Source organism: Malurus melanocephalus, unplaced genomic scaffold, assembly GCF_030028575.1.
Source record: "Malurus melanocephalus ecotype Western Australia unplaced genomic scaffold, MMel_1.1 scaffold_127, whole genome shotgun sequence".
NCBI lineage: Eukaryota > Metazoa > Chordata > Aves > Passeriformes > Maluridae > Malurus > Malurus melanocephalus.
The window spans coordinates 1,236,423-1,258,372 of NW_026623359.1; the positions used below are offsets into that span (position 1 = coordinate 1,236,423).

The 21,950-nt window shown below is 43.6% G+C and overlaps 1 long non-coding RNA gene across 1 annotated transcript; it reads right to left on the minus strand.

Annotated features, from left to right (window-relative positions):
• Window positions 1-10,612: 10,612 nt before the first annotated feature.
• On the minus strand, window positions 10,613-16,680 carry LOC130576093 (uncharacterized). The gene is made up of 3 exons (XR_008965637.1): window positions 13,239-16,680; window positions 12,802-12,952; window positions 10,613-11,369 (listed from the first exon to the last, which is right to left on the minus strand). It is a non-coding gene; the product is annotated as an uncharacterized LOC130576093 (long non-coding RNA).
• Between the last annotated feature and the right edge of the window lie 5,270 nt (window positions 16,681-21,950).

Genomic DNA, 21,950 nt, shown 5'->3' on the forward strand with positions numbered 1-21,950 from the left:
ACATATTTAAAGGGAAATTTAGCTGTCAAAGTCAGTTAGTTTGCTGGGGTAAGAGGAATCCCATGTTCCTTTGTAACCTTTCAGAGAACATGGTATTTGGCAGATTGCAGACCTGCTCAAGATAAGTGGTTTTAAAATTTGTTTGTGTATGTTTGTGTGTGTGAAAGAGAGCAATTAGAGACTCTGGAGAGCAATTCTGGAGAAGTTGAAGGCATATTTCTTTGCCCTTTATTACCAGCTAGGGCCTGTCTGTAAGTTAGTCAGGTCTGAGGAAGGGTTTACATCCTCATTTTACCCCCAATTCTATAAGATGATACACTGAAAAACTTTATTTTTCCTACAAATCTTCCCTTGCTGGTGTCCCCAGTAATAACACTATTGCTTCTTGCATTTCAAGATCATTTTTCATTGCTACTTTCTGAAATGTCTTATATAAATATTGCTGCTTGGAATGATCTTTTCCTGAAAAAAGATCTAGCAAAGCAAAAATCTTGTAAGCTAAACATGGCTGAAAGCCAAACGATTCTGCTTTAGAATTCTTCCAGCCAAAAGGGGAAAATTCAGAGCAAGTCAGAAGTTTTTCATCAAAGTCTTTCAGCTAAGAACCTAATTTTCTATTCAGGCATTGTTTCAGTGGACATATTCTGAGCAGCAGTTAATAAGTCCCCTTTTGTTGTCAATGAATGAGACCTTGGAAAGGTGAAACCATGTGCCAAGAACACAGAACAAGTTGTGTGCTCTCCCAGTATGAGCAGACAGCCACAAATAGACCTGGGGACACTTCCCATGTTTATTTGAGCTCACTGTGCTGCACTCAGATCCTCATTTCCCTGTTCAGACCTGGAAGCCCACGCACTGGATGAATTGATGCCTAAAAGGCAAGCCAGTAAATGCCAGCGAATCTGTCTCCAAAACACAGGGAGAAATTCACAGCTTGAAATCCTGACAGAAAGCAAGAACTTCATTTGAACCAGAAATGCACCAAACCTGCAAAAGCTCTGAGCCAAAAGGAAAAAGCAAGAGAAAGTCTCAGTCTGGAATATGATGGGGAAAGCACTAAGGCAGGAGGAGGAGGATGCTGGGGTGGGAAAGATGGCTTCTTGCTGGAGAGGTGAGGGAAAAGGGGCCAAAATCCTTTTACCATGGGCAATGCTGCTTCATTCTGAAAGGAGTTGGCAAGAAAGGTCCCAAGATCCTTGCCCCAAGCTCCACGCCTGGACTGCAGCTGAGGTTATTAAATATTTAATAATATTTAATAACTGAAGTTATTTAAAAAAAAATCTGAGAAATACAGGAGGTCTGAGGTACCTGGGGAGAAGTCTGGTCTACATTCTGGAGGTTATATACACAAAGTTCTCCAACCTACTGCCCTTAAGAACCCCAGGAACACCTTTCAGGCAAGCTGGATAACACTGAACAGTTGGAGCCTTCCCGAGCTGCCATGCAAATGTAACCAGTGAAGTCAGAGCTGGTGAGCTCTTGATTTGTATTCTTGTCCTTCAAACACTGATAAACCATCTAACTCCTCCCTCAGCACCCAAGGTCTTTTGTGGATTTCAGCCCTTTTTTCACTATGAATGTAGCATGTCCCTATTGCTACTGGAGCTGCAGAAGGATGCCACTTCTGACTTTTCTGCCTTCTCAGCATCTCTTTCAAAGAAAAAAAAAAAATTCAACAAAAATTTCTTCACTTGAGGGTCATGCAAAGGGCACCTTTTAACCCAATAGAGGATTCAAGYAAGATGCACACTAATGATGAGGCAAATTAACTAAGTTACTAAGGATCAAATTAACTTTGAACATGCCACTGTCCACTTTATCTGTGGGCAGGTAATGCTGAATTCACCCACTAATGGAATTCTTGGATTTGAATGGCACACATGAACTTCCCATTTCCATTCAGAAGAAGCTAAATTAGATGGTGACCTGAGACAGGTGGGCACAGCATCTTTGTGCAAGGATAATTTTCAGTTRAAACTGTAACCTGCTTTCAAGCTCACTTTTCTCTAAATTCTCTATTTGTTCTAACTGAGAGTGTTAATAAGGCAATATGGCATGAACAACAGGTCGAGGGAGATTGCCGTTATCTAATCAAAAGAAAAATTGCCTTTCCAAAAGATTATATTTAGCTCCTTTTTTGGAGAAGAGAAAGGAAGCTCAGCATCAACTGAACTGTTTCAGGTCAGGCCAGTCACCATGGCAACAAATTTTTCTGATATTAGAAAGTATCACTCGGGAAGTGTGGTTGGGATAATAGCATCATGGATCATTTTCATATATCCACTTCAGGCTCAGGCCTTAAAGGAACTTCGTCCTTTTCCTTTGAAAAAACTGCGACACAAAGCGTGAGATACAGATATGCAAATGGATGTGAGGGTCAAAGAAACCAGGTGATCTCAGCCAAACATAGGTCCCAAAAAAATTTGGCTGGCAGAAATCCAGATTTAGCTACCTAGTAACCTGATTGACATTAGCTGTCCTAGCCCTTCTTTTCCCTGCTGACTGCAATATTAAAACATTTGTTATTTAGTTRTAAATAGATTCACTGATGCAGAGTTTTTCTAAGCATCAGAATATTACMTAGAATAGTGACTACACTGGAATTGCTTTATTTCTTATGTCACATTTGATTTAGCTGTATTTAAAATATGCTGGTTTTTCCTTTAACAGAAAGGATAAATATGTAATCTAACTACAATTAGGGATTTTCAGTCTGTAATGTCATTCTTTTCACTTTTTCCTCTTGGTACATGGGCACATAGCTTCTGAAAGTGCTTGAAAAGAGCTGCTTAATGGTATGGTAGATTCTTAAATTAAGTCTTTGGAGGTTTTTTTCTGATTATATGAGAAGGGCTGGATTCAGTGCTAATATTAGGGATGAAATGTACGTGTATACAAGACAGAAGGTCAGACACGTCTATAAACTGCAATAAAAATATTGAAGATCCTTCTTTGTCATCTAAATRGGGCCAAAATCTATGATTGGACTGAGGGACTGTTTACCWCAACATCATTGATTCAATCAAAACRTTGCACTTCAGAATAAAGTAACATATACAAGCACATAAATTAATATCTTACACTTTTTATACAGGAGAGTAAAGAAAAATTTTCACTGGGTACCATATTGTGAGGAAAGGTGAACCAAGTTTTGGTTTTTCTTTCATTCATGTAAGCCCTGGGCGGCCGAGTGAGACTTCTCAGGATTTAGAGGATGGTAAAATTAACTCAGGATACAGCCCAATGTATTGCATGASGCAATGCTCACCCATAAAGATGGATGGAGAGTTTCCTTATGGCCCAGGGAAAACTGTTCAGACTGGGCAGGAATCACCAGGTGAAGTCTCTGTCCCACATGAGSTCAGACTGGAGAATCAGAGTGCTCCCTTTAGCCTTGGAATCTCTGAAGTTATTACATGAAAACAAGGGTTACAATTATCAAGCTGCTTTTCCTCTGCTCTAGATTATCATGAGCAATTGGCCTCTCCAGGCCACTATTCGTCTGGTGTTTGGTGCAAGGCCAGCAAATCTGAGAATTAAAGGTATAAGAGGTGTCAATTCTTCAGCTTCCATTTTGCATCAGTTACCTGCTACAGCTGAAGTCCTGAAATCTTTACTGAGTTCTGGTTTAGCTAAAGCTCAAATTGAGTTGGGTGTTTGGAAGGTCTGATTAGGTAATTTCAAGGACTGGATGTGGTTGGTGTGTTAGACCAGTAACAACAGCTGTAGTGGAGACACATAAATGTCAGGGGCACCCATGTGCACTGAGTGAAACCTCCTAAAATGAAAACTTAATATATCAATTTTGGGTAAAGGATTGAACTATTATAATTGTGTTAGTGTAAACAGGATACATTTCACATATTTTTACCTGGATTCTGTGGCAGGACCTTTCACCCCCTGATACAGCAAAAACTTACCTCMCCACCCCATAGGCTGGAATATTTTATCCAGAAATATGTGATTAATTCTCTCAGCTGAGGACCTCCATAGGCAGCAATAAACATCCTTTCTTACATGGTGAGAAAGTATAAACCAAAATTAATGACTACAGACACAGCACTTTTTACAAYTATAAAAGACCWCCATGATCTTCATGAAATCAGAAATCTCTTATACGCTCTCTGAGTGTGTAGAGAGTTCTCCTTGATGTTGAGACATTGACATCGAGACATTTCCCTGGGACTGAGGAGAATTAGGATTCTCTGCACACCTCTATCATTCATTGGTRAGTGACATTGACTGCTAATCTATACCATTCCTTCACCAGCTGTAACATTGGTACCTTTGTTATCATGCACTGTATTTTATCTACTAGTAGTGCTTTTTGTTTTATTCCTGTGTACTGTGTAGTCTGGTTAAAGGTCTTATGTCTGTTTTCCTCTGTCTGTTCAAATAAAAAATTCATGTTGTAAGAGGCCTGATTGGTTATTATCAAGAACTTGCAAGTGAGAATGGGTTTTGGGGTGCTGGCCACSTCCATAAATCTACCACCTACTGCCAAAATCCTGTCAAAGGCAAGGACTTGTCCAAGCTCTCCCCTCTCATTTGTAAGAGATTCTGGCCTCCTTACATATTGYCGGGGTCATAAAACATGTCCAATGTGCGCTACAAAACCTGAGACTTATCTGTGGGATCAAAAAGCACACAAAAATAAAGACGGTCTTTAAATATGGCATCTTGATGATCCTACCCAATGATTAAACCATCCTGAAAATAACTGTTCTCAGTCATATTGTTTGGTGCAATTGTTCAACTTCTTTCTGTGAATGAAAAATTAGAAATTGTTAAATCTRTCTGTCTCAAATATATTGTTGTGTTACGTTGAAACCAAACAAAATGTACATGCTACAAGATACACACACTTTGGTCAAAAAATTTGGTCTTTGTTATCACATAAAGCCTTGGAAAATGGGATTTATGAAGCTGAAGTTTTGCTGTATGTAATGTAGGTTGTTTATTGTGCTTGATACAATGATCAGAGGAAAGATCTTTGCACCAAGGATTATCTTCCCAAAGAAATTCAGAGCTAATTTTCCAGACAAGATGTAAAGAATATTTCCTTCCTCCTTTTAGCCCYGCAAATATCTACCAGCCTGTACTATTTTGAACCAGTAGTAGAAACTTTCAGTTATTCTGAGAAAAAATAGAAAAGAGCAGTCGTAAGACTACRAAAAGTCCAAGAATATGAAAAAATATGCACTATTTCATGTTTAAATGTATTACAGTTAACCTTTACTGTCTTCTTGAGGCCTAGGTACGTGAATTAGCAAATGTGTTGGTAGAATATGACCTGAAAATTTGCTGAGTAAGTTTGAAATGGGACAACATCTTCTRTGATTATCAAAATCAGGAATGGTTGATACAGGCTTTCCAACTAGATCAAATAAAACCTAATAAGTTATCATACAAATGAATAAATCATCATACAGATGACTCAGAGAGTTTTAGCACTTCTATTGAAATGACTTCATGAATTGCATCCCTCAATGTGTGACAAAATGCAGCACTTTGGCACCCACATGTAGCCATCTTGTAATTTTTAAGGTGTTGTAGAATGTCTGAGGTGTCCTCATTGGGCTGGCAGAGGTGACTGAAGATAGTGCTGGAGGCCAGCCAGGATAATCTGGAYCATCCACCATGGCACCAGGCATTAATTTCAGTCAGCTGAACTATGCCCAAGGCACCCAAGTTCACAGAGATGCACTCGATGCAGTCCCCAGGGCCTGGAGGGTGACCCAACTGGTCTGACTGAAGAGAGGGAGTGGCCAGGCAGCCAAATGACCCTGGGTGCCAGTGACTGCATTAACTAGACAGCCACGGGCTGTGACAGCAGTCTAGACACCCAGTTTGCACAGAAATGTGTGTACATGGGGGTGTAGAGTCCGAATCTCAGATGGATTCACAATTGCAGAGCTCAGCAGAGCTGCCCACAACTCTTAGYGTTGTTTCAGATCCCTCATCAGGGAAGGCAAAGGTCCACTCTGTGTCCTACATTGCACCTGCCATCGTTGTGTGGATGCTCCTCACACATTTGGGGATATCAGCTGGCCTTGAAAACGTAAATTCAGGGAGAGGACCAAAGTCCATAACTCCTTGACTTCCTTCCGTAATGTTTTCAGCAGCTGCCAATGTGTTTCAGATTGCAAAGGCTGCAGCTCCTAACAAAGACTAAGCTCATTTAAGCAAACATTGGGTAGAACTGGGCAATTAATTGGCCAATTGCTCATCCCGTCTGGGTGTTGGGAAAAACTCAACTCACCAGAACCTTTAGCCAATGACAATCATCCACCTTCCTGTCTCATCATCCATCACCACATTAATTACGTGGTATTTTAAATCTTTCTTGTCCATGACTGCATTGACAAAATAGATTATCAGGGGCAACCAACCTCAGAGTGCCCCAGAAGAGGGTCAAATTAATAACTAGAAGGAGGTGCTCCAAAATTGTCAAGGGCAATCAGAATTAATGCTTGAGAGGAAATAAAACCAAGCAGATGAAATCCAAGAAACTRGGACTTCCCTGAGGGATGACGAAAACACTTAGAATAATGGCCCAATCATTTAATTCTGAATTTCAGTGAAAATCCTATAAAAGTACTTAAAACATCCCCATTAGCACTAAATGATCTCATCTTGATTAATGTTATTAAAACAATTGCCAAAGGGTTTAGCAATGATTAAGTCTTTTATCTCAGGTGATAAATTCTTAACATTCTAGCTACATTAGGATAAAGCATAAAAATAAAAGTTTATTTTAATTTTAAATTTTCTAATTTATTATATTCCTCCTTTGTCCCTCAGTCAGACACCAGCAACACCTGCACATTTCCACCCTCATCTTGGTAAGTGTGGCACAGGAAAATTATGCGATCATTTTCCCACTGCTTCAGTTGGACACGGAGATGCTTCAACCTGTTCTTCCCACTAGGTTTGGGCATCATTCAAAKCACCAAATTAGAAAATTAGACTCCTTAAGAACCCTTCACATTTAACAGCATGGGATGGTTCAGTCTGACCTGATTCTATCTGTCTCTTTGTATTCTTCTACCTCAGATGTCTTTATCAAATACCCACATTGAGGTGGATGGACCCCAGGTTTCAAACCCTGCCTGGGCACACAATTAGAGCAAGAATCCCAGCCCAGCTGGAACCATTAAAAAGACYCCTGTTGACTTCAATGGTGGATTTGCCTGGACTTACTGTACTGGTAATGGAAAATCATGTTTGATAGCTTTCACATCCATCCCAGAATGTTCTGGCTTTTACCCTCCCAGCGCCCTCAGAAGAACAARATTGACAGCAAGTGTGGGTTTTACCTGTGACAGACAAATGATGCAGTCAGCACACAGATGTCCTGCACCACCAAGGAGCAAGACAGCACATGTGGAGAATGTTTGTCCTCACCTGTCTGCATCTTCACCGGGACAGCAGCGAGAGWAGATGAGGAAACATCTCTGGTGCTGCCTTCTTCTGACAGTGCTGGTTATGGACCATAGCTGAGAAAATCATAGTCATGCCAAGTAGCTCTGCTGACACTGCAGGTCAAGACAGACAGGGAAACTCCAGGTGCAGTGTCTGTGGTAGAGGTTATCTCACTCCCAAATAAGTGCTCAGAACCTTGGCATGTAAATGCAATTTTCAAAGGCCAAAATATGCAGGAAGTTTTGATTTGAATTGGGTCAAACACCAGCATACAAGCAAACCACCTGCTTTGAAGAACTCCAGAAGTTCTAATCCTTTTCCCTCATACACATGTGGGCATGTACGAAATCCTTCCTTCCCTCATCCCAGTGAAGAGTTCATATTGGAGTCACTCTACAGATGCTGTTAWCAGTTTTGCTATTATTCAGGTTCAAATGGTGGGGTGTGCATGTCAAAATACCTTGAGAAGGCCCTCAGAGTCCTTACTTCTCTCAAGTTCCTGACACGTCAGGAGGCATTTTCCTTCAGTCAGGGGTGAGAGCAAACTGTGACTCATGAGTACTCAAGCTGTGCTGCACTGAGAATCACAGCAGACTGCTTTTCCTTATCTGCTCTGCTACAGGCTCTTCTGGCTGCAGCAGGGCACACTGAGGTTTGCTCTTGGACAGATGGAAAAGGCAGATTTGGCAGGCTTTCTTCTCATGTGCAGTCAGATGAGCTGTAATCTTTATCACTGAGTAATTACACAAATATCTCTGTGACAGCCCTGCAAGGCAGGTGCAGAYAGCACCATTGCCCTTCTTGCTGCTTTTTCTATACTTGGCATCATACACACACACTTTTGCACTGGAAGTGTACCCTGAATATAAGGAAGAACAACTTCCCCGTGCAAGTGACTGAGAKTGCCCAGAGAGGGTGTGGAGTCTCCTTCACTGTAGATATYCATGAACTGCTTGGACACAATCCTGTGCCATATGCTCTGGGATAACCCTGCTAGAGCAGGGAGGYTGGACCAGCTGACCCMCTGTGGTCCCTTCCAACCTTATCCATTCTGCCRCTCTGTAATTTCCTCTTCAGAGCTACTGGGTGTGTAGTTCCCATGTGGCAAGGAGACCTGAGCATCTCCCATCCTCAGGAAGACACAATGGGGAGACCTAAAGGCAACCCATGAAAAGCAGAAACTGTGGACTTATAACACCAACCGCAAACCCAGCACCCTGTGTGAGCTTATGCCATCTCTGGTGAAGCTGGGCTGCTCCAGCTGGTCATGTCCTGTCTGCATGGACCTCTGCCACTCCTCTGGAACACACCACAGACACGCTTTCACACCCTGCAGTGCCTCCAGCCCTTCATCTGAAGCCCTCCAGACATCAGCACTTCCTGGTGTTTTCCACAAGTGGCACAGGGGACAGCCCACCGTGTGGCATTCCAGGGATGGGGGACTGCCAGCAATCCCTTCAGTGAYACGAGAAATGCTGAAGAGGAAAGGAAAAGGTGGTTTCAGTCCTGYTACGTTTCTTGGCCAACCTGCTCCCACATGTTGTTACCAGGCTGTTAGAGATGCTAACAGAGCTCCCTAGGTCTGAAGTGATCTTTGCCCAGGGGTTTTTGATGCTCTTTGTGTGCCTGGATATGGAACAGCACTTGGTCTGCACAAAGGGAAGTGATAAAGAAACCTGCACCTTAAAGGCAGACCTGGGAAATAAAGATAAAGGGCTTCCATAAGATAAAAATGAACCCAAACAAGTTTTTATTTCTTTCTCTGACTGGAGTACTTTTTTGGTTGTTAATTACTCATAGGTTTTGCAAAACCTCTGCTTTTCCATTTCCTGGTATTTCTTCAGCAACTTGAAACTTCTGATGAATTCTCTGGAAATACATAAAGTATGAAACCTCCTCAAGATTCTTTTCCTTTCATCCCACATTTTGAACTACGTAGCCATTACTGGATGGGATGGGATGGGATGGGATGGGATGGGATGGGATGGGATAGCATTTTGCAATTTGCTTGTCTTCACCAAAGCTTTTGCAAAATGTCCTTAATTGTTGCTGCTGAAAACCCCCCTTGCTGTTTTCATTCATTTCTCTCTATATGTCAATGAATTTGCAGCAACATATGCTTTTTTGCAGTTTTCTGGAAAATATAATATCCTACCCTAGTTCACAAATTTTGACTTCCAAGGACTCATTTAGCCCCTGATTTTTTTTTAACCTTTGGCTTTGTTTAGACTCTGATTGAAGTCCAGACACTTTTCCTCAAACAGAACTGACTTTCTGTCTTGTTTCTAGTTTATCCCCTCTCTAGTTTCTCCTGCTCAAGGACGTTTTTCTGATTTCCAAAATGAAGATTCCCAGTCCTATGGATGAACCCAGTACAGCCCAGAGGAATCTGTCCAACCACACYCACACCTCCCAGTTAAATAGAGCCAGGACACAAGGACAGATCACCATCATCTGAACCAGAGAATGGCCCCAGCAATGCCAGGACCACTCTGAATTTGGCCYGCCAGCATCCTCCAAACAGTTCCAGGACACAGCTAAGGCATTAGACCAGGGACTGTTTACTGGCCAGGTTGGATGCCCCCACCTTGTTTTGGAGGAGAAAAGAGTTTAACAGAACAGACATTGCCAGATGGCTCCAGAGACAAKGAGTCCTCAACAGATGAGTTCTTGGAGAGCCAGTGGTGTCTCCTCAGAATCTGCTGCATTTGTTCAAACAAAAGCAGGTACTGGAGGCTGTAAAATATCCTGRCCTCTGAATGCATCTCCATCCCTCAGAAGAATGTGGACACACATGGACCTGTGAAAGGCTCATGAACACCATTTACAGCTGTTCTGTGTTCAGTTTCAGTCTGGAAGGGGTTTTCAGAGCCCTCCTACCCATCCAGACACTCCCCATGCCAACAAAACACCCCTCAGTGGGGTTGGGTGAACTCTATCCTGTGACTACTGCTGCTCAGGTGCTGGTCAATTCCCATTGAGAAGTAATGCTGAATTTAGCTGTAGGTGTTTTTCCCCAATTAAAACTAGCAGGTCTGTGTGCTTTSTGTGTGGGGGAAGGGGGTGTGAAAAAATAGAATTCAATTGCACAAGCTTCACGAGCAATTAGTAACTCAGAGTGGAAAGAAATCATGAACCAAATCATAGAAAATGGCAACAGAGCTGCAAAGATGACATCATAGTTTATTGGAATTATTTAAACATCTTAGACATATGTGCAAAGCTCAATGGAGAATTCCAATGTTGCATGCCAGTTAAAATTAGCTTTTCATTCAGGATCAAGTCAAATATCCTTCTGACTTCACACTGGAGTGCCATACACATCTTTTTATACATGGCATCTAAATAAAGCCTCTGTCACAATTAGCTGTGCTGAAACAACCTTGGCTATCACATGATGATGCATATGCTTTAGCTGATGTGCATCCGGAGAGAAAGCTAACCAGAACCACAGGATATTTCAGCCCTCGGGGGGAGGGAAGTGAGCAACTCTGCTGTGGAAAGTAGCTGGAAGTCATCCAGCTTCTCCAGGGCAGTCAGTCATGAATATCCTGCTTTGRCCACAGAGGGGTTGTGGAGGAAGCAGGCTCACAACAATTGGGAAAGGTTTGTAACCACAGGAGTCAAATGAATGAAGCCAAGAGACTGCCAAGTGATGCAATTCATGGTGAAAAGGGAAAAAAAAAAAAGAAGAAAAAAAATACCCAAACCCTCCTCAGCTCCTACACAGGAGCATTCATCATTCACTGTGACCTTCCAGGAATGTGCTGACAGACACAAAGCGTTTTGTGTGACATTGTGCCAGTGAACTGGAATGACTGCGCTCGCAGCATTGTTCCTAACAGCAGGGCACCATCTTCTGGAGGCTGCACAGGCTGTCCCRCCGCTCCCAGGCCGGGCTGAGGGGGGAATGATGCACCATCGCTTTGAAAGCAATTTAGGACCTAAAAAAAAAAACCCAAAACAGTGTTCTGAGCTCATATTAAAACCAGCCGCTGCCTCAATTAGGCACAGGCGCCTGAGTGCCTGAGAGGGATGTTGGAAGCGGGGGATGGGATGGGATGGGATGGGATGGGATGGGATGGGATGGGATGGGATGGGATGGGATGGGATGGGATGGGATGGAGCTGGGGGAGACGTCCCAAAAATGTCGTATTGTCAGAATGGGCGGGCAGACACCTTCGTGCTGTTTATCAGCGCAGCACTGCTGCCGGTGGACAGAGAGAAAAGGGGAAAAAACAACTGTTATCATGGAATCACAGAATGGTTCGGGTGGAAGGGACATTCAAGGTCATCTAGTTAGCTACAAAATCACTCTGGCAGTAGAATCGGGCAGGATGGGATGTGGTTGGGCTGTCACTCTGCTGGGGTCCCAGCTGTCCTGGGTGCTGTCAGGGGCTGATCTCAAACCCCGCGCTGTCTGTGCAGCCTCTGTTCCCCGGCAGCAGCAGATGTGGCCTTGGAGGTTCAGAGGTCCTTTCGAGCCATGCTAAGTGCAGATGACAGTGCCAAGTTCCTCTGAAATACCTCCAGAGCCCTGTCCCCTTCCTGGTGATGAGCAATAGATTTCTGGTTTGGCATTTTGGTGATGCCTCCAGCATTATCTCTCAGACCCTCTTTGCTGAGTCCATTGTCCTTCATTTTCTACCCAGTCTGGAKACTAACTCAATACAATGTTATTTTGCTTGAGTACAAATAGAGTCAATTTTATTGTCCCCTGTGTAATGCTGTGGTCCAAACTCTTAGACTAATKTAATTTTAAAAAATTATCTGCTTCATTTTACACCTGCAAAACTCTTAAGTCCCAAAAGCTGTGATGTCTGACACACATATCCTGCTAGTCTGCTCTTATTAAAACAGACATTACATATTTCAGCTGAAGGACAATGYCATAGGAGCCATGAACAGAAGTTTCTGGGCATCTGTGTATGTCTAGGAGCACAAGCTGCTCACCCTCAGCTGAAGGGTAAGCCAGAAGGTTTCACAAACCCTCCTGCTCTGTTTCCTGCAACATTCCAGCATATCACATCGTGAGAAGGGAGAGGGAKAAGGAGGAATAATGCAGGGATATGTGGCATTGGGCTGCCCTTGGCATCGTGGTGTCTGCCTCTCTGGGGACGTAAAGTGCCAGGCTGGTAAATCAGAGGATGCAGRACAGCAGGAAAGAAAAGAAATCACTCATGGTGTGATTCTTGGAACAGAAGAAAAAAAACCCAAAACATACAGGCTATGTGGGACTGTCCTGTGCAGGGACAGGAGTTAACTTTGGTGTGGGTCCCTTCCAGCTCAGGCTATTCTGTGATTCTGTGACTCTGTGCTGCCTACAGGCAGTGCAGCCTGAGCTGAACAGCAGACCTGGCTGGACAGACCTCGTACCTGAGAGGATCTGGCACAGTCAGGAAGASTGGAGCCTGCCCCACAAGAGGAACTGATGTGGGCAGCAATGTCCTGGACATCCTGKCCTCAGATGGTGTTGCACAAAGTGTGTCTTGCTGGATTGCAATAAAACACGCTGCAGGAGGGTCACCTGAACGAGAAGAAATAAAATAAACTGTAATCAACAAAAGGTACCAGAAGCTGCTGTCACCACTGTGTCCTCCACAAAGGGAGTGGGTCACCTGGCTGAGGCTGGGGGGAGAACTCACTCAAATGATACAAAAACAGAGACTGGAAAGGTAATGAGCCAGTGCAGGAATGAGTGTAGGATTACAGACCAGGGTCAGAGGGGTAGGATGTGGGAAAACATTTGGAGGAAATAATAGTTGCTACAACCCTTAATGARAATAGAGAAGAAGATGCCAGGATGAACTTACTCTTCTGTCCTTGCCTGGAGCTAAATTTTCAGGACCATGCAGGTGAYGATGAAAGATCAGTCAGGCAGAGATAAAGGATTTGCAGCACCTCTGTGCAGCACTGTCACTGTAAAGCTGGGTGCTCAGTGATGTCCAGCATGCTTTAGACAAGCATTTGGGTTTCTCACTTAAAACCAAGCATGCTGCTCCATTTCTCACAGTCCAGCTGTAGCCCTCAGTGTCCCACTGCTGCCGTGGGCTGCAGTCACACGGCTGTTCCCATGCCCCTCACTAGTTTCCTTCTTGGCATCCACTTCTGGGAACAGCCATCCATGTGCCCTGTGTATCTGGGAGCATGTGATCCCGGGCAAGTCCTGCACATCCCGCATGCCACGGATCAGACTTGCTGGGAAAAGTTCCCAGGGACTTCCTCAGTTACTGCCCAGTGGTCTCTGAGAGTGTTTGTTGGAAAATGGGGAGACAGTCAAAGCAAACCTGCAGGGAAACATAAAAAGATGAGATCTAATCTAAGATGTGGGTAACAGCCTGGCTAAACAGAGTAAAACTTACAATCCCTTTAAGAGATTCACTTCCTTCTATTCTGCACATGATGCAAGAGCTGTTTTTTATGAGATGATCAGCCAGAGTTCTCCAGTTGTCTGAGGGAAGGTTTCACCTCCCAGTGAGCAATGAAATCCTCATCCCACCTGGYGTCAGATAGCACAATTTAAGTGGTAGTGGTGGTAGTTTGCACAAAGACTGATCTGACTCGGTGTCTGCAAAGAGAATGTTAAYGAAAGGCAATGTGTGCCCACTTTGTAACTTTGGGTTATGTGGGTTTCTGGCAGCACAGCACCAGAAAGTCTATTAAATAAAAAGTCTAAAAAKACTATAAAAATAAAGAGTATTGCCATCTTGTGTGTGATGTTTGTTCCCGGGTATGCCGAGCCTCTTGTGCTCGCTATGTCCCGTGAATCATTCCTCCCCATATAGAGACAACAGAGTTGTGTCCACCTTTGCAAAAAAAAAAAAAAAAAATGCTGAATTCCCTGAACCATTTCACTGATTCATGTTGAAGATCTAGAGAATTGACACAGTGCTCTTTAACAACGAGGTTATGGCTATCACAATTCATCAGAAAAGCAGGGCTACCACACTGTGGTAAGGAAATGAACACTATGTTTTCTTTATCATAAACTTAAAGCATATTGCATTCAATAATTGCCAATTTCTTTCTTCTAATTCCACACATATTGGGACATGGAAAATTTGGCGTGGGGAAGCATTTAAGGAGGAAATTGCATCTTAAATTTTTTAATATATTTCCATAACTTCTAAGCTTTTCAAGAGTTCCTGATGAATTAGAGGATCTCAATCCTGAGAGCTGAATTTAAACGACCATAAAAGGACTTAAATTTCAGATGATGGGTTCTCAGCCATTCTGAAATTCAGGCGTTATTACAATGTTTCCAGTTAAGCACCCAAAGTCATTAGTCACTTCTGAAAACCTTGGCATAGAGTAAAAGAGAAAATCTCCAACTGAGCTAACATCCTTCGTGTACAGACTCATAAAACAAAAACTAGAAAAAATGTCCTAAAGCCCATGAGTGAGTCAATCTCATCCATTGTGATTGTGGTAAGCTGTAAATTATTTTTCTTTAATATCTAATACCTGGCTTTTATACAGCTGCTTGCTTCTATTTTTTTTTTTTTTAATCAGTGGGCTATAAGTGTATTATAATCTTTAAATGCAGCATCATGGAGCCATTACTGCAGGAATTTAGTCAGTGTAGACAGACCATCATAGCAAAAGAATCCAGCTAAACAAAATAYACACCAAAGTATTCGCTCCTTAGAAGACAATGGGAAATTTTTAGCAGGAAAAATTTCTGATGCCTTTCTCACATATTATCCTTGAGAACACATTTCTCAGTCAGATCAAACACAGTTGTGTTAATATTTCTTTCTCTGGTTTGTTTTGGCTCCTCCTACCAAGGAGGCTCCATCACAGATCCCAAATCTTCAAGTTTTCTACCCTGTCCTCCAGAGCAGAGGGCAGGAGGTTCACCACGGCTGCTCAGAGCCTCCCAGGGCTGCTGGCAGAGCCGCTGTTCAGGCATTAGCCCAAGGCTGTACCTGAAACAGTCTCCTGGCCCACAAGTCCCAGCAACTGACTCAACAGTGACWGAGCCAAAATCATCCCCAGCACTGCCCTCAGCCTGGCATTTAAATATCCCAGGGAACTTCCCGGGTTCCAGTAGTTCGACTGTGGGAGCAAACTCCCTCAGGATGTGACAGATGATTTCTACCACAGAGCAGCCACTGCCAGCCCAGCTGTCRCCTCCTGCACTGACCTGACCGAGCAGAGGAGCTCTGGGCAGCTGGACTTGCTCTTTCAAACTTACAACTTCCAGCCTTGCACCATCACCCAGCACAGTGCTGGGCAGTGATCAGAGCAGCCAAAGATGTGGTGGCTGCCCAAGCACCAGGTTTTATCCAGCACATCAGGTCTGTGCCAAACCCATCACCCGGGGTCTTAGACAAGACCCAAACTGAGCCTAAGCTGGACTGAGCTCTSCCTCACTTACCAGAACATTTTGCTGTCTGGAGCCAAATCTCCTGAATGCTCTTACTGGGGGTTGAAAGGATGTGTGAAGCCAGGTTGGAGCTGAAAGTGGAGCCAGTCACCTGGCTCCTTCATGAGGGCCTTACAGAGGTCACTTTGTGAGTGTTGTTGTAAAATGATGCTGTGCCGTGTCTCTGCACAAACCCAGAGGGTCATTACTCCCAGTTAAGACTGCTAGTCAGAGAGGGCAGGCTGAGGGTTGATTTAGGTGGGGCAGCTCCATCAGTTTTTGAGGGAGCTTGAAAATAAAATCATAAAATAAAATAAATCCTTGTGAAATCTTTGCAGTCAGCCATGAGCAGCTGTTGTTTGGCTCCTGTCACAGCCCCACGGCACAGCCTCCTGACAGCAGAGGAGCACYTTGGAGGGATCAGACCCTCCATATCCCCATCTCACGTCCTTCTGAAACAGAAACAGGTCCTGAGACTTGCACACGAAACAGGCAGCTCAAAAGGAAGGTAAGGGTAAAACACTTAGGAAGTGAGCAGGATTTAAAATGCCAAAGAGGTGGATGCAAAAGAAGAGAGAAATACATAAGAGGCACCTAGCCATCCAAAACACCCAAAGGCAAATGTCCTGGATACATGCAGTCAGTACACTGTTCTAGATGTTTTTCTTTCTAGCCCAGTCTTAGAAACCTGTGGTTTGTCTTTTTCATACATTCATTTAGCAGTCAAACCTTCCCTCTGTCTCACTTTTCCCTAGTTTTAGAAGTTAGCATTTTACTTGGTTTGCAAAAAAGATTTCCTTTTAAAGTAAAATTATTCCATATAAAAAACCCAAGTCAACAACTGACAAATTGTCATGTAAATGCTTTGTAAAGCATTTTAAAGAGTCAAGGACTAAAATATATGTTTGCAGTGCCCATCATTAAAATAAATATTACCTTTTTATCCCTGAATGCAAAATGTTATATAGCCACATACAACAAAATATTTAAAAAAATTAAAAAAAAAAAAAANAAAAAAAAATTATTACTCTGCTCCTGAAAATAGGCAAGTTTTATGTGACTTATGTGCTTACACCTCTTGAATTTAATAAGTCTTTGCTTACCACTACGGAAGGTCGTGCATGAGGTTAYTACTCATACACACCAATCAGTTTCCCAGGTAAATCAGCAGGAAGCTAATTTGACCAGACATCTGAAAATTTCTATAATTTTTAAATATGAATTGCAATCAAAGCATTATTTTCAAGCATGGTTTTTGCTGTTATTTGCAGYATTCCCCACCAAATGCCCTCTCTTYGAAGGCAAKATTTAGAAACTCTCACTAGYCAAAATTCTAMCTCCCTGTTCGTCATGGGGACATTTTGGAAATGYTATCCCTGGGTCAACACTCATCTTGTTGCATTTTAATGAACAGTGTGAGCCCTTGTGATTTGCATAATAGCCGATGGTTTCAAATCCTGCMGGAGCTCACACCTTATTATCCCCCTTTATGAGAGTACCTGGGTAGCAGTGACCCCGACACCTCACTGCTGCCATTATCCAGCGGATGTCATCAGTGCTCAGAGCTTCTGAAAACCAGCCTKCATTTAATAGGTAGCTAAAAATAGACAGGCATAGGCTTGCTTATAAGCCAGAGCCCTTTAGCCTCCCACCCTGCCTCACGCCAGTGTCTCCAGCTATTTCATTTTCTCTTCAGCAGCAGGGGTTTGGAAGTGCTCTGATACAAAACTGCATCTCTGTCACTTAGCAACCCTTGCCATGGTCCCTAAATGAACCATTTTATCAAGSAATTCATGTGAGTTTGGAATTTATAACCAAATCAGAGGTTTTTTGCTCTGTCACCAGATAATTAAAGTATAATAATTAAAGTTTAAAATAAACCTGTGAGAGCTTTTACTCTGTGATAGAAATAGAAATTAGGAAAASTGATCTAAAGTTCTGCTGTGAGTTACTGAGATTGCATTTACCTAGTTTTTAACCTTTTGCCTGCTTGTTGTGAGAGGACATTGCTGAATTGGGATGCTTGCTGGGAACAATCACCTTGGACATTGTCCCTTGCTTCAGCCACCATCAAGTCTTTGCTGCATTTAAAGTTTAGTACAGTAACAACAACTTTAGTGGGAGATATGATTGCTTCCTGACTTATTTAGGGAAGTGTAACTTTTAGATTGGATAAATTTCAGCATTATGGTTTATTCCCCTTTTWAATATAAACAATAATAAACTATTCTCCAGGATACATGAGAAAATTTGGAGCAGTACAACCACAGGAGAAACTCCTTCAGGTTTAACACACACTTGGGCTATGCAGCAATAATCTTTGCATATATCAAAGAATATCAAATATCAAATGCATGTATCAAGCCAGTGACTATTTAAAACTACAGCCCATTACCCTGACTGGCTGGAAATGGCTCACCTGCCGAGCAGATTGTGGGTGACAGCCATCTCCTTGCACCTCTTGGCACTCTCCACCAGCRACCAGCCCACCCTTGCCTGCCTCTCCCTTGGSTGATGGAGACAGCTCAGGGTGCRGAGGGAAACCRAGGCAGGGATGCATGTGGGTGGAGRTACCTTGCACTGTGGGTTTGGCAGCAAGGAGGGCCTCCAGGGGACCATGGATGCTGTGGACACAACCCAGGATTTTGGGGCTCAGGTCCATCAGTGAGGGTGAGGATGCAGCTGTGACTGAGACCCGGGGGCTGGTACAGCCATCTCTGAGGGTACCAGTCCTGCCCAGCCCTCCTCAGAGGAGGGGTCCCCACCCCTGGCTGAGAGCTGCCCTGGGAGACACCGAGCAGGAAACACAGGTGTGCCAGGCTCTTGGAGGGATTTTTTCCCACCARGCAGCACTAAAGAAGGAAACAAGAAGTGGCCTCTTTCGTGGCTGAGATTCGCTCTGGAGGGCGGCTTCTTGCCTGCCGCTCCTATGTTGCAACACAGGAAATTTGCTTCTGCTAACACCTGGTGTTGTTTCAAACAGCCAGATGGCTCCAACCTCAGTCTCCAGTAATTGATGGCCCACTTGTCTAACCCTGTAACTATCTCTCTCTTTAGACACAGATGCTGCATCTCTCCAAATACCGTTCCACATTAAAACATCCTACCTTCCTGTTTCACGCATCAATCAACGCAGTAACTCTTACAGAAACCAGCAATGGCCTGTGTAAACCAGGAGACAGTGGGTGTAAGCAAGCAGAGATAAAATTATGCAGGCTTAAATTACAAACTGGATGTGCGGTTTGAAGGATTTAGACTCGCATTGCAAAATGAGCTGGGACATAACCAGCAAGCAAGCAGACATCAGGCAGTGACCCCAAGAGCAGATGTTAGCTCACACAAGGCAGGAGCCCTGGTATGTGCTGCTCTCTGTTCAGTGACTAATGCTAATTTGGTGCTTCTCTGCATCAGYCTAACCCACTGCCTGTTTCCAGAAAATCCAAATAGCCGAATATGTGCAATATCTTTTTTTCCTGGGTTCTTCTGGTAGATGGTTCCCTTATTCTAGTTGACCTCTGCTTGTGGGTGGTCTCTTACTACAGGGATGATGATGAGGGACCCTAAAGGCTACCACAGTACCAGAAGGCATTAGTCTTCACGAGTTTGAAGATCAGAAGTTTTTACTTGACAGATTAGGATCTCCCCCAGGTTCCCTGCTTCCTCTCAATCCTTGTTCTGAGCAAACCGAAAGCTGACACCTGGGATCCTGACAACAGACTCAGGAAATGAAAGCTGAAGTTACTGAGGCTACCAAGATGTTCTGTTTCCTGATATTAAATGGAGACAGTATTCTTCCATCTYTCTTGGTCAGCAAGAATAAAACTTGACTGTCAGGTGTTCAGAAACTGAGCCGCTGGTGTTGGTTCAAATGCCTTTCTTGCATGATGCTCAGTTTCATATCACAGCATCTCCAGGATTAAAGCCTTGTTTCAGAGCATGCCTGGGACAGAGGAACTGCCATCATCCCCTCCTTCTGCGTGGAGACATRAGGCACAAAGCACAGTGCAGGATTCATTCACACAACACAAGATTTCTGTGCCAGTCCACGGACTAGATCCAGTTCCTTCCTTGTGACCCAGGTTTCTGCATTTCTATTCATCCCTCCATTTTAGGCAGGTGTTTTTGATCCTGCAATTTCTTTACATGTGGTGTGTTACTGTTCAGGTTCTCATGTCAATGTGGTTATCCCATGCTCTCAAGTTCACTGCTAGATACCATGCATGTCACTTTATAAGATTTGCCCACAATTATATGATGATTACTGTAAGAAWAAAGAGATCAAGTATAGAATTGGGATGGACATAGTAAAATCAAGGTTGCAGTTTCCTGAGACTTACACAGAAGCATGAKATTCTGCTTCCCTGTGAGCACATTTAACTCCCTAATGCAGAACAAAACTGTCCCAGGGGAACAGAGAGGGGGTGGGGTGGAGAATCAGGAGGAACAAACAGGGAAAGTGACTTTTTCCTTTAGGCAGTAAAAAAAMCCCAGGAGGTCAGATCAGCCACCCATGAAACCACAGCCTAGGTTTACAAGAATTTACTAGGTCAAAAGAAATGGAAGTGATTCCACACCAATGATGTGCAGAAGGGCAGTCCAGAGCAAGACAAGAAACAAGCTTTGCAGAGAGGTGCAATAGTTGTGCAGGCTCTCAGGTTGTGCAGAGTGTATGAGAGAGAAAAGTGTGTGTGAACAGCAGAACTGCTCCCGAAGTCCTTGTAACTCCAAACAATCTGTGACTGACACAAAACAATGTCTCCAAAACCACCCCACCCCATCATACTCAGAGACATAAAGACRTGTCTTGTTATTTCCATTTGCAAAATACACGGATCAGAAAAAAGTCCACAATACAGGGCACTGCATTTTAAYAGAATATCTGGATCCATGCCGGAAAGGAGTATGAGAATACTGGGTCTTCCCCTTTCTTTACTCTCAGTACATTCCCAATAAAGCTGTTTCACTTTCTGAGCCTCACAAYTTTTCCTTCCAACTGTCTTTGCCAGTTTGAACTTGACAATTGAGAGGGGTAACTGGAAGGTCATATTTTAAGCATGATCAGTTGAACTTCTCCTTTCCCAATGTACTTATTTGCTCTCAGGTATGGTTTTTTTGGTACACAATTTTCCACACTTCATCTCTAAGAAGCCTTTGCTAGGAAAGCTTTTAGATTTTTCTGGCCTCATTGCAGAACTGAAGCTTCCCTAACACAGGTTCATATTGCACAGGCTCCCAGCAGACAGAGGTGAAAGCARTTCAGAATCAGAGATTGCCCCCTCTTGAGACCAAACTGAGCTACAGATGAGCTGAAGCACCGCTCCAAGCCATAGGAAGAGCCCAGGTCATCTCAAAGCCTCTGGAAAGAGAGGTCCCAATATCTCATTACCCAGTTAGTCGGGACATGTATAGGGAAAGAAATCACTGCCAGACCCAAGCCCCAGATCAGGCTCTTCCCAGGCACAGCACGGACACGTCAGCAAAGTGGCAGGGCACGAGCCCCAGCCCTGGCACACATTGTCCAGTGTTCTGACAGTGAGGGCTCCTGTGACCTCAGCCAGGGCACCCAGCACTCATCCAGGAGAGGTCTGAGCACAGCCCAAGGGTCAGCAGAGGCCAGCGGTCACCCTGTGTGCYGGCCGGCAGCTGGACACTGCCAAGCAAGCCCATTTGTGTGGGCGCCTAAAACAATCCCTGCCATTTACTGGGCAGCAATTTATCTGCACAGACATAGCCACTGAGCCTGAAATATAAATAGTTGTATCTAGCAATGGGGAATGGAAACTGTCCTGGTCATTGGTTTTGATGTATTTATGGCTGTTTTTAACGTAAATCTAAGTTTTCAGTGCTAACGGTCCAAGACTGCTGAGGAGTCTCTCCTTCCGCCACCATATTTTTGGCAAAAGTCAAAAACAAATACGTTCAAATCTCCTACCTCTTTGCCTCCAGAATGCTAAAGGGATGAGAGGGATCTTGAATTGGATGTAAATCTGTAGCACTCACTACTCACACTTCAGAGTGCAATCAKAGCTGTGCATATCTGAGCACCATCCAGGTTCTAAGGGATGATCCTGTGTCAGTAAGATTAGAGAAAGGCCTCCACCGCTCAATTTTTGGATATTTGTTGGCTATAAATCAAAAGGCCAACACATTGATACAC